Below are 12,894 nucleotides of genomic sequence, written 5' to 3'. Positions count from 1 at the left end.
TACCTGTAGCATTCTGTATGGAGTTCCTATTGTAATCTGTTGAGCATCGATGCAATTCACCACCATGTTTATTTTTAACACTATATTAGAATAGAGACAAAGAGCATTGAAATGTTCTCATCAATAAATAATAAAGAATACGGAGATGCGCCATTGTGTGGGCATGGACTCCTCTTCCGTTCCGTATATGTTTCCCGAGTTGTATATGACACACAGTGCAAACCTTTATGACTGTTTCATATTAATGTCTCTATAATGACAGACATTATAAAATCGAATAGTCCGTTGTCGTGTCAACCTTTACAGAAATCCCCAGGCTACATGACATTACATTAAAGTAGGCTATACTGTTATCAACAATATAACGCAATTATACAATGACGATGTGTATACAGAATGAATGGAATAGCTGCATTTACCAACATGTCCAGATGTGCAATCCTCTCCTCGCTCCGTCTCTTATTCATAAAAATACATTTACTTATTTCTGATCACCCGTCTCATCATCTATCCAATCAAATCATCAGTAGGCTCCTAACGGTATATTTCGTTCCTATAGCTCAGTCATTCACCCACTCGTTCACTATGCAATTCAAAGCCGATCATTCGAGGGTCTCTCGTCCAATAGGGTTGTTTCACTATCCTGCTGCCATATCTGTAATAGGTTCACAACAGCCTTTCCGAATTATATAAAAAATAAAGTCCGGCCCTCTCAATCTGATTGGCCTTCATGTCTGTCAATCACTTGCCCTTGTCAATCACTTACCTATTCCAACCAATCAGGACGTTCTTGGACGCAATCAGGGCCCCGCCGCTGACACAGTGAGTGTTAACGTGGTGTCTCAAGAAGAAGAACGCATCAGTGTGGAGTATTTTATTAGGATCCCCATTAGCTACAGGCAAAGCTGCAGCTACTCTTCATAAGGTCCACACAAAACATAAAACATGACATAATACATAATACGAATAGACAGATACAGAACTGCATTAATTAAAATAAATAAAATAACATGAACTAACAATAGACAAAACATGAAATATAAAACGCAACATGTAAAGTGTTTCATGAGTTGAAACAAAATGATCCCAGAAATGTTCCACAAAGAGCTTGTTTCTCTCATATTTTGTACACACATTTGTTTACATCCCTGTTAGTGAGCATTTCTCCTTCGTCAAGATAATCCATCCACCTGACAGGTGTGTCATATCAAGAAGCTGATTAAAGGATGTCAAAGCTGGCCTCCCGAGTGGTGCAAAGGCCTAAGGCACTACATCACAGCACTTGAGATGTCACTACAGCCCCGGGTTCCATCCCAGGCTGTGTCACAGCCAGCCGGAACCGGGAGACCCATGAGGCGGTGCACAATTGGCCCAGCGTCTTCTGGGTTAGGGGAGGGTTTGGCCGCAGGGATTTCCTTGTCCCAATTCTTTATTCATGGCTGTTTTCTTAGGCAAAATTGTGAGTGAGCCTACTCCCTTGGCTGAGAAGCAACCCCACACATGAATGGTCTCAGGATGATTTACTGTTGGCATGACACAGGACTGATGGTAGCGCTCACCTTGTCTTCTCCGGACAAGATTTTTTCCGGATGCCCTAAACAATCGGAAAGGGGATTCATCAGAGAAAATGACTTTACCCCAGTCCTCAGCAGTCCAATCCCTATACCTTTTGCAGAATATCAGTCTGTCCCTGATGTTTTTCCTGGAGAGAAGTGGCTTCTTTTGCTGCCCTTCTTGACACCAGGCCATCCTCCAAAAGTCTTTGCCTCACTGTGCGTGTAGATGCACTCACACCTGCCTGCAGCAGAAAACGTTTTTCTTCAAGCTCAGATTGAAGATAACGGCTACATATTCTGTTACTATCCTCAGTAGCTTTGGTTATTATTATTCATTATTGATGGCAAGCAAAACAAAACAAAAAATGTTCCATGCTAACCTTATTAAATTGCTTTTCTTTCATAATTAGGTATTTTATGAATGAATGGCTCACAGTTTGTTGTTGGAAAGGGAAATTTATTCAACTGAAACGTGTCTTCCGCATTTAACCCAAACCCTCTGAATCAGAGAGGTGCGGGGGCGGCTGCTTTAAATCCACATCTGCGTCTTCGGCGGTTAGCATCTCATGTCTGAGTTTGCCCACTTTGCCAATGAAGTAGTTATTGAAATAATTGGCCACATCAAAGGGTCTGGTGATGAATGAGTCATCTGATTCAATAAATAACGTTGTTGAATTAGTCTTTCTGCCCATTAATTTCATAAAAAGTTCTCCAAAGCTTTTTTTTCCCGGTCATATTTTACATCATTTATCTTAGTTTCATAATACAGTTTCTTCTTCTTTTTTTGTTCAGTTTAGTCACGTCATTTCTCAATTTGCGGTCGGTTTTCCAGTCAGATGAGCAGCCAGACTTATTAGCCACTTCTTCTGTTTCCACTCTCTTTCAACCACACCATTTTTCAGTTACTCATCAATCTATGGTGCCTCAGCAGATCATCAATCTATGGTGCCTCAGCAGATCATCAATCTATGGTGCCTCAGCAGATCATCAATCTATGGTGCCTCAGCAGATCATCAATCTATGGTGCCTCAGCAGATCATCAATCTATGGTGCCTCAGCAGATCATCAATCTATGGTGCCTCAGCAGATCATCAATCTATGGTGCCTCAGCAGATCATCAATCTATGGTGCCTCAGCAGATCATCAATCTATGGTGCCTCAGCAGATCATCAATCTATGGTGCCTCAGCAGATCATCAATCTATGGTGCCTCAGCAGATCATCAATCTATGGTGCCTCAGCAGATCATCAATCTATGGTGCCTCAGCAGATCATCAATCTATGGTGCCTCAGCAGATCATCAATCTATGGTGCCTCAGCAGATCATCAATCTATGGTGCCTCAGCAGATCATCAATCTATGGTGCCTCAGCAGATCATCAATCTATGGTGCCTCAGCAGATCATCAATCTATGGTGCCTCAGCAGATCATCAATCTATGGTGCCTCAGCAGATCATCAATCTATGGTGCCTCAGCAGATCATCAATCTATGGTGCCTCAGCAGATCATCAATCTATGGTGCCTCAGCAGATCATCAATCTATGGTGCCTCAGCAGATCATCAATCTATGGTGCCTCAGCAGATCATCAATCTATGGTGCCTCAGCAGATCATCAATCTATGGTGCCTCAGCAGATCATCAATCTATGGTGCCTCAGCAGATCATCAATCTATGGTGCCTCAGCAGATCATCAATCTATGGTGCCTCAGCAGATCATCAATCTATGGTGCCTCAGCAGATCATCAATCTATGGTGCCTCAGCAGATCATCAATCTATGGTGCCTCAGCAGATCTAACAGTCTGTTTCTTAAAATAAGTACATGTTTATCAATAACTGGAAGGAGACATTTCAGAAAATAATTGTAGAGCTTTTGTCCCGAACCCATAGCAGTGTTTTAGAGGCCAAACTTACGGTCATGTTGCAGCAGTGTGTAGGAAGGAGGGAGATTCCTAGATGTGAGAAGTGTGCAGGAGGGCATGAGACAAAGGAATGTGTAGCATTGGTGGAAGAAGTTGCGTGTGTTTACTGTAGGGGTACCCAGATCAGAAGTGTCCTGTGAGGGAAAGAAAGGTTGAGGTTGCCAGGATCAAAATAGTACAGGTGTCATATGCTGAGCAAGTGAAGAGAGTAGTAGAGGAAGATGTGTTCAGGGCGAGGGATCCTAAGAGGCTCCCTGTAAGTAAGGTTGGCTTCTTAGCATGGGGCTCCCGAGTGGCACAGCGGTTTAAGGAACTGCATCTCAGTGCTAAAGGTGTCACTACAGACACCCTGGTTTGATTTCCAGGCTGTATCACAACCGGCCGTGATTGGGAGTCCCATAGGGTGGCGCACAATTGTCCCAGCGTCGTCCGGGTTAGGGGAGGGTTTGGCCGGGGTAGCAAAACACGCTTGACAAGGTGGGATCTTTTTGTGTCGGTAAAATTAATTGTGCGAGAAATGTCAGTGGAAACTCTTTTATGTGCAACTATTTATATAATAACCATCATATTGAAGTAAACTTGGAGTCATGCGATGCCATGTTGTGTGGTCCTCCCACTATGACGCGGCGGTAAACCACGCAGTTTATTAGGCTACAGATGAAATAAATGATGGTGAACTTCACAGGATGGCGGAAGGACTTTGATGCTCCTTCCCAATAAATATCGAGGGTCTTATTCTGGTGACATGATGATCGATGCCTGGTTGCCGTTTGACAAATAAAAAGAATCTCACTCTTTTGTCCATAATAATCTCATCACGTTGGCCAGTGGTACTCAACTCTGACCCTACGGGGTCTGAAATCCTGCTGGTTGTCTTTGTTTTACCTGATAATTAATTACACACACCTGGTGTCCCAGGTCTAAATACTTCCCTGATTAGAGGGGAATAATGATAACAAGTAGTGGCACTGGCTTGGAGGTCCAGAGTTGAGTTTGAGGGATATAGGCTATATCCTCACTGTTTCTGCGAGCTGTTGGCTAGAGCCAATACCAGAGTGGGCACACTCGCTATATAAACGCAACCCATTCATTCAACCTTGAACAAGACTTTGCTTCAGCTCAACCACTACCGATATTAACCAGCAGGTGGAATCAAAACCACATTGAAAACACACAAATTCACATTGCAGTTCATGTGACCGAACACACTGTCCTCCTTATTCTCCTTTGACCCTCAGCTCAAGACGTGATGTGGAAAAAATGTACATCAAGAATGTGTCCCAAATGGCACCCTATTCCCTATGTAGTGCACTACTTTTAACTAGGACCTATAGCCAAATGGCACCGTATTCCCTATGTAGTGCACTACTTTTAACTAGGACCTATAGCCAAATGGCACCCTATTCCCTATGTAGTGCACTACTTTTAACTAGGACCTATAGCCAAATGGCACCCTATTCCCTATGTAGTGCACTACTTTTAACCACAGCCTGTAGCCAAATGGCACCCTATTCCTTAAAGGCCCTGGTCAAGTAGTGCACTACAAAGAGAATATAGTGCTATTTGGGACGTATTCCCAAAAATGTATTTTTCAGTAGATCTGACGTCATAACCCCAAATTTCCCCCAAATAAGAAATTCCTCCTCCTTTCCCTCTGTCCAACTCTGACTGTGAGATGGTGTCAGGTATATTAGTCTCTCTGACTGTGAGATGGTGTCAGTTATATTAGTCTCTCTGACTGGTGCGATGGTGTCAGGTATATTAGGCTCTCTGACTGTGAGACGGTGTCAGCTATATTAGTCTCTCTGACTGTGCGATGGTGACAGCTATATTAGGCTCTCTGACTGTGAGATGGTGTCAGCTATATTAGTCTCTCTGACTGTGAGATGGTGTCAGTTGTATTAGTCTCTCTGACTGTGAGTTGGTGTCAGCTATATTCGGCTCTCTGACTGTGCGATGGTGTCAGTTGTATTAGTCTCTCTGACTGTGAGATGGTGTCAGCTATATTAGTCTCTCTGACTGTGAGATGGTGTCAGCTATATTAGGCTCTCTGACTGTGAGATGGTGTCAGTTATATTAGCCTATCTGACTGTGAGTTGGTGTCAGCTATATTAGTCTCTCTGACTGTGAGATGGTGTCAGTTGTAGAATAATTTCTTTGTTTTTCTCCTGAATGCTTGCGTTAAGTTCTTTTAGTTTCCCAAATATGGCTGTTACATAGGCAAGGAGATACATTTTATTTTCATTACACAGAAAGTCAACCAAGCAAAGGGTCTGAATACTTATGTAATTAAGGTATTTCTGTTTTAAATCAACAAGGCGTCCCGCTAGCGGGACAAGTTCTGGTGAAACTGGAGGACGCGCATTTCAAATAATTAACCATAAAAATGATGGATATTAAACATTTAGGTGTCTTATGTCAGTTAAAAGCTTAAATTCTTGTTAATCCATCTGCACTGTCCGATTTACAGTAGGCTTTACAATGAAAGCATGCCATGCGATTGTTTGAGGACGACGCCCCACATCAAAATATTTTTCCACTGGCACAGGTTTACAAATAGCGATTAAATAATATCACAAATAGCGATTAAATATTCACTTACTTTTTGAAAATCTTCCTCTGATTTGTCATCCAAAGGGTCCCAGCTATAACATGTAGTGTCGTTTTGTTAGATAAAATCCTTCTTTATTATATCCCAAAAAGTAAGTTTAGATGGCGTTATCGATTTGAGTAATCCACTCGTTCAACATGCAGAGAAAGGAATCTAAAAAGCTACCACTAAACTTTGTTAAAACAAGTAAAAATATGTTTCTATTTAATCCTCAAATTCCCTGAAATATAATTAAACTGTAATATTTCATATGGAAAGAAGTATGTTCAGTAGGAAAACGATATTAGTAGGTGCGTGTCCTCTTCGTCGCGAGCATACATGAATTTCCAAGTCTGTGTCCCTGTATCAAAACTCATTATTATTCCTCGTTTTGGAAGAAACAAGCCTGAAACCTTGAACAAAGACTACTGACACCCAGTGGAAGCCATAGGAATTGCATACTGGGAGCTAGATTACATTTTTCCTTGTACTTTCCATTGAAAGAGCATGGGCTCTCAAAAAAAAAGTTCCGGTTGGATTTTCTTTGGATTTTCTCCTTACCGTATCTATTGTGTTATAGTCTAGATTATTTTAACATTTCTACAAACCTCAGAGTGTTTTCTTTCCAATGGTACCAATTATATGCCTATCCTGGCTTCAGGGCCTGAGCTACAGGCAGTTAACTCTGAGGCAGTTAAAATTGAGAATAATAGACCCTAGCCTGAAGAAGATGTTTTAAATGTTTTATACATTTGCAAAATGTTCTAAAAACCTGTGTTCACCTTGTCATTATGGGGTATTGTAATGTCATTATGGGGTATTGTAATGTCATTATGGGGTATTGTAATGTCATTATGGGGTATTGTAATGTCATTATGGGGTATTGTAATGTCATTATTGGGTATTGTAATGTCATTGTGGGGTATTGGGATGTCATTATGGGGTATTGTAATGTCATTATGGGGTATTGTAATGTCATTATGGGGTATTGTAATGTCATTATTGGGTATTGTAATGTCATTATGGGGTATTGTGATGTCATTATGGGGTATTGGGATGTCATTATGTGGTATTGTAATGTCATTATGGGGTATTGTGATGTCATTATTGGGTATTGGGATGTCATTATGGGGTATTGTAATGTCATTATGGGGTATTGTAATGTCATTATGGGGTATTGTAATGTCATTATGGGGTATTGTAATGTCATTATTGGGTATTGTAATGTCATTATGGGGTATTGTGATGTCATTATGGGGTATTGGGATGTCATTATGGGGTATTGGGATGTCATTATGGGGTATTGTAATGTCATTATGGGGTATTGTAATGTCATTATGGGGTATTGTAATGTCATTATGGGGTATTGTAATGTCATTATGGGGTATTGGGATGTCATTATGGGGTATTGTGATGTCATTATGGGGTATTGGGATGTCATTATGGGGTATTGTAATGTCATTATGGGGTATTGTGATGTCATTATTGGGTATTGGGATGTCATTATGGGGTATTGTAATGTCATTATGGGGTATTGTAATGTCATTATGGGGTATTGTAATGTCATTATGGGGTATTGGGATGTCATTATGGGGTATTGGGATGTCATTATGGGGTATTGGGATGTCATTATGGGGTATTGTAATGTCATTATGGGGTATTGGGATGTCATTATGGGGTATTGGGATGTCATTATGGGGGATTGGGATGTCATTATGGGGTATTGTGATGTCATTATGGGGTATTGTAATGTCATTATGGGGTATTGGGATGTCATTATGGGGGATTGGGATGTCATTATGGGGTATTGGGATGTCATTATGGGGTATTGTAATGTCATTATGGGGGATTGTAATGTCATTATGGGGTATTGGGATGTCATTATGGGGTATTGTAATGTCATTATGGGGTATTGTGATGTTATTATGGGGTATTGTGATGTCATTATGGGGTATTGGGATGTCATTATGGGGTATTGTGTGCAGATTGCTGAGGATGTTATTTTTTTAAAATCAATTGTTGAATAAGGCTGTAACATAACAAACTGTGGAGAAAGTCAAGTGGTCTGAATACTTTCCCGAAGGCGCTGTATATACTGTATATACTGTATATAAATATATATATATATTCCTCTCCTGTATATACTGTATATAAATATATATATATATTCCTCTCCTGGAATTTTGAAATTCTCCCGTGAGCCCATTTTCATATCAGTGACCCCTAGTTTGGAAACTGCTGCAATATAGATCTATTTTTTTTAGAAGGACAAACCCTGCAGCTTGCTGTGGATGTTAGGAGTGTCCGTTTTTTTTATAAGGCATCTTGATACTTGTATGTGTGTGTGATGAGCTAATGTGTTTTTGCCTAACACACCGATACCATTAGCTCAGTCTGCAATTACCAACTGCTCAAACTGTAAACCACCTTCTAAATTCAGACACATTCTAATGTAAGAATGTATTACAATGTAATGTAATCTAAGATTAGTCCGTGATGCAGTCAATCTCCAACATGCAGCATTTCAAAGGGAGTCTAAACGTCACTAATGTTCTCTCCTCTCTCTCTCTGACACTGCTGTTCCCTCCTCTCTCTCTGACACTGCTGTTCCCTCCTCTCTCTCTCTCTGACACTGCTGTTCCCTCCTCTCTCTCTCTCTGACACTGCTGTTCCCTCCTCTCTCTCTCTCTGACACTGCTGTTCCCTCCCCTCTCTCTCTCTTTGTCACTGCTGTTCCCTCCTCTCTCTCTCTCTGACACTGCTGTTCCCTCCTCTCTCTCTCTCTGTCACTGCTGTTCCCTCCTCTCTCTCTCTCTGACATTGCTGTTCCCTCCTCTCTCTCTCTCTGTCACTGCTGTTCCCTCCACTCTCTCTCTTTGTCACTGCTGTTCCCTCCTCTCTCTCTCTTTGTCACTGCTGTTCCCTCCTCTCTCTCTCTCTGACACTGCTGTTCCCTCCTCTCTCTCTCTCTGACACTGCTGTTCCCTCCTCTCTCTCTCTCTGACACTGCTGTTCCCTCCTCTCTCCCTCTCTGACACTGCTGTTCCCTCCTCTCTCTCTCTCTCTCACACACTGCTGTTCCCTCCTCTCTCTCTCTCTGACACTGCTGTTCCCTCCTCTCTCTCTCTATGTCACTGCTGTTCCCTCCTCTCTCTCTCTGACACTGCTGTTTCCCTCCTCTCTCTCTCTCTCTCTGTCACTGCTGTTCCCTCCTCTCTCTCTCTCTGACACTGCTGTTCCCTCCTCTCTCTCTCTGACACTGCTGTTCCCTCCTCTCTCTCTCTCTGACACTGCTGTTCCCTCCTCTCTCTCTCTCTGACACTGCTGTTCCCTCCTCTCTCTCTCTTTGTCACTGCTGTTCCCTCCTCTCTCTCTCTCTCTCTCTGTCACTGCTGTTCCCTCCTCTCTCTCTCTATGTCACTGCTGTTCCCTCCTCTCTCTCTCTCTGACACTGCTGTTCCCTCCTCTCTCTCTCTCTGACACTGCTGTTCCCTCCTCTCTCTCTCTCTGTCACTGCTGTTCCCTCCTCTCTCTCTCTCTCTGTCACTGCTGTTCCCTCCTCTCTCTCTCTGTCACTGCTGTTCCCTCCTCTCTCTCTCTCTGACACTGCTGTTCCCTCCTCTCTCTCTCTCTGACACTGCTGTTCCCTCCTCTCTCTCTCTCTGTCACTGCTGTTCCCTCCTCTCTCTCTCTCTGACACTGCTGTTCCCTCCTCTCTCTCTCTCTCTGTCACTGCTGTTCCCTCCTCTCTCTCTCTCTGTCACTGCTGTTCCCTCCTCTCTCTCTCTCTCTGTCACTGCTGTTCCCTCCTCTCTCTCTCTCTCTCTCTGTCACTGCTGTTGCCTCCTCTCTCTCTCTGTCACTGCTGTTCCCTCCTCTCTCTCTCTCTGTCACTGCTGTTCCCTCCTCTCTCTCTCTCTCTCTCTTTGTCACTGCTGTTGCCTCCTCTCTCTCTCTGACACTGCTGTTCCCTCCTCTCTCTCTCTCTGACACTGCTGTTCCCTCCTCTCTCTCTCTCTGACACTGCTGTTCCCTCCTCTCTCTCTCTTTGTCACTGCTGTTCCCTCCTCTCTCTCTCTCTCTCTCTGTCACTGCTGTTCCCTCCTCTCTCTCTCTATGTCACTGCTGTTCCCTCCTCTCTCTCTCTCTGACACTGCTGTTCCCTCCTCTCTCTCTCTCTGACACTGCTGTTCCCTCCTCTCTCTCTCTCTGTCACTGCTGTTCCCTCCTCTCTCTCTCTCTCTGTCACTGCTGTTCCCTCCTCTCTCTCTCTGTCACTGCTGTTCCCTCCTCTCTCTCTCTCTGACACTGCTGTTCCCTCCTCTCTCTCTCTCTGACACTGCTGTTCCCTCCTCTCTCTCTCTCTGTCACTGCTGTTCCCTCCTCTCTCTCTCTCTGACACTGCTGTTCCCTCCTCTCTCTCTCTCTCTGTCACTGCTGTTCCCTCCTCTCTCTCTCTCTGTCACTGCTGTTCCCTCCTCTCTCTCTCTGTCACTGCTGTTCCCTCCTCTCTCTCTCTCTCTCTGTCACTGCTGTTCCATCCTCTCTCTCTCTCTCTCTCTCTCTCTGTCACTGCTGTTCCCTCCTCTCTCTCTCTGTCACTGCTGTTCCCTCCTCTCTCTCTCTCTCTGTCACTGCTGTTCCCTCCTCTCTCTCTCTCTCTCTCTGTCACTGCTGTTGCCTCCTCTCTCTCTCTGTCACTGCTGTTCCCTCCTCTCTCTCTCTCTGTCACTGCTGTTCCCTCCTCTCTCTCTCTCTCTCTCTTTGTCACTGCTGTTGCCTCCTCTCTCTCTCTGTCACTGCTGTTCCCTCCTCTCTCTCTCTCTTTGTCACTGCTGTTCCCTCCTCTCTCTCTCTCTGACACTGCTGTTCCCTCCTCTCTCTCTCTGACACTGCTGTTCCCTCTCTCTCTCTCTCTCTCTCTCTGACACTGCTGTTCCTTCCTCTCTCTTTGTCACTGCTGTTCCCTCCTCTCTCTCTCTCTGTCACTGCTGTTCCCTCCTCTCTCTCTCTCTGTCACTGCTGTTCCCTCCTCTCTCTCTCTGACACTGCTGTTGCCTCCTCTCTCTCTCTGTCACTGCTGTTGCCTCCTCTCTCTCTCTGACACTGCTGTTCCCTCCTCTCTCTCTCTCTGTCACTGCTGTTCCCTCCTCTCTCTCTCTCTGACACTGCTGTTCCCTCCTCTCTCTCTCTCTGTCACTGCTGTTCCCTCCTCTCTCTCTCTCTGACACTGCTGTTCCCTCTCTCTCTCTCTCTCTCTCTCTCTGACACTGCTGTTGCCTCCTCTCTCTCTCTGTCACTGCTGTTGCCTCCTCTCTCTCTCTGACACTGCTGTTCCCTCCTCTCTCTCTCTCTCTGTCACTGCTGTTCCCTCCTCTCTCTCTCTCTGTCACTGCTGTTCCCTCCTCTCTCTCTCTCTGACACTGCTGTTCCCTCCTCTCTCTCTCTGACACTGCTGTTCCCTCCTCTCTCTCTCTCTGACACTGCTGTTCCCTCCTCTCTCTCTCTCTGTCACTGCTGTTCCCTCCTCTCTCTCTCTCTGACACTGCTGTTCCCTCCTCTCTCTCTCTGACACTGCTGTTCCCTCTCTCTCTCTCTCTCTCTGTCACTGCTGTTCCCTCCTCTCTCTCTCTCTGTCACTGCTGTTCCCTCCTCTCTCTCTCTCTGACACTGATGTTGCCTCCTCTCTCTCTCTGTCACTGCTGCTGCCTCCTATCTCTCTCTGACACTGCTGTTCCCTCCTCTCTCTCTCTCTGTCACTGCTGTTCCCTCCTCTCTCTCTCTCTGACACTGCTGTTCCCTCCTCTCTCTCTCTCTGTCACTGCTGTTCCCTCCTCTCTCTCTCTCTGACACTGCTGTTCCCTCTCTCTCTCTCTCTCTCTCTCTCTGACACTGCTGTTGCCTCCTCTCTCTCTCTGTCACTGCTGTTGCCTCCTCTCTCTCTCTGACACTGCTGTTCCCTCCTCTCTCTCTCTCTCTGTCACTGCTGTTCCCTCCTCTCTCTCTCTCTGTCACTGCTGTTCCCTCCTCTCTCTCTCTCTCTGTCACTGCTGTTCCCTCCTCTCTCTCTCTCTGTCACTGCTGTTCCCTCCTCTCTCTCTCTCTGACACTGCTGTTCCCTCCTCTCTCTCTCTTTGTCACTGCTGTTCCCTCCTCTCTCTCTCTCTGACACTGCTGTTCCCTCCTCTCTCTCTCTGACACTGCTGTTCCCTCTCTCTCTCTCTCTCTCTGACACTGCTGTTCCTTCCTCTCTCTTTGTCACTGCTGTTCCCTCTCTCTCTCTCTCTGTCACTGCTGTTCCCTCCTCTCTCTCTCTGACACTGCTGTTCCCTCCTCTCTCTCTCTCTCTGTCACTGCTGTTCCCTCCTCTCTCTCTCTCTGTCACTGCTGTTCCCTCCTCTCTCTCTCTCTGACACTGCTGTTCCCTCCACTCTCTCTCTTTGTCACTGCTGTTCCCTCCTCTCTCTCTCTCTGACACTGATGTTGCCTCCTCTCTCTCTCTCTGACACTGATGTTGCCTCCTCTCTCTCTCTGACACTGCTGTTCCCTCCTCTCTCTCTCTCTCTCTCTGACACTGCTGTTCCCTCTCTCTCTCTCTCTCTCTCTCTGACACTGCTGTTGCCTCCTCTCTCTCTCTGTCACTGCTGTTGCCTCCTCTCTCTCTCTGACACTGCTGTTCCCTCCTCTCTCTCTCTCTCTGTCACTGCTGTTCCCTCCTCTCGCTCTCTCTGTCACTGCTGTTCCCTCCTCTCTCTCTCTCTGACACTGCTGTTCCCTCCTCTCTCTCTCTGACACTGCTGTTCCCTCCTCTCTCTCTCTCTGACACTGC

General features: G+C 45.2%; 1 protein-coding gene across 1 annotated transcript in view; it reads right to left on the bottom strand.

Annotated features, from left to right (window-relative positions):
- LOC129856194 (acyl-CoA Delta-6 desaturase-like) overlaps nt 1–491 on the bottom strand; it is an 83,228-nt gene extending 82,737 nt beyond the window's left edge. Inside the window, exon 1 of the mRNA XM_055924321.1 lies at nt 420–491. The gene's annotated coding sequence lies outside the window, so the exon portion shown is untranslated. The remainder of the gene's footprint in view (nt 1–419) is intronic.
- Nucleotides 492–12,894: the final 12,403 nt, after the last annotated feature.

Source organism: Salvelinus fontinalis, chromosome 5 (genome assembly GCF_029448725.1).
Source record: "Salvelinus fontinalis isolate EN_2023a chromosome 5, ASM2944872v1, whole genome shotgun sequence".
In the NCBI taxonomy this organism is placed as follows: Eukaryota; Metazoa; Chordata; class Actinopteri; order Salmoniformes; family Salmonidae; genus Salvelinus; species Salvelinus fontinalis.
Note: the sequence above shows the minus strand (reverse complement) of the source record. Positions and strands in the feature narration are given on the sequence as shown.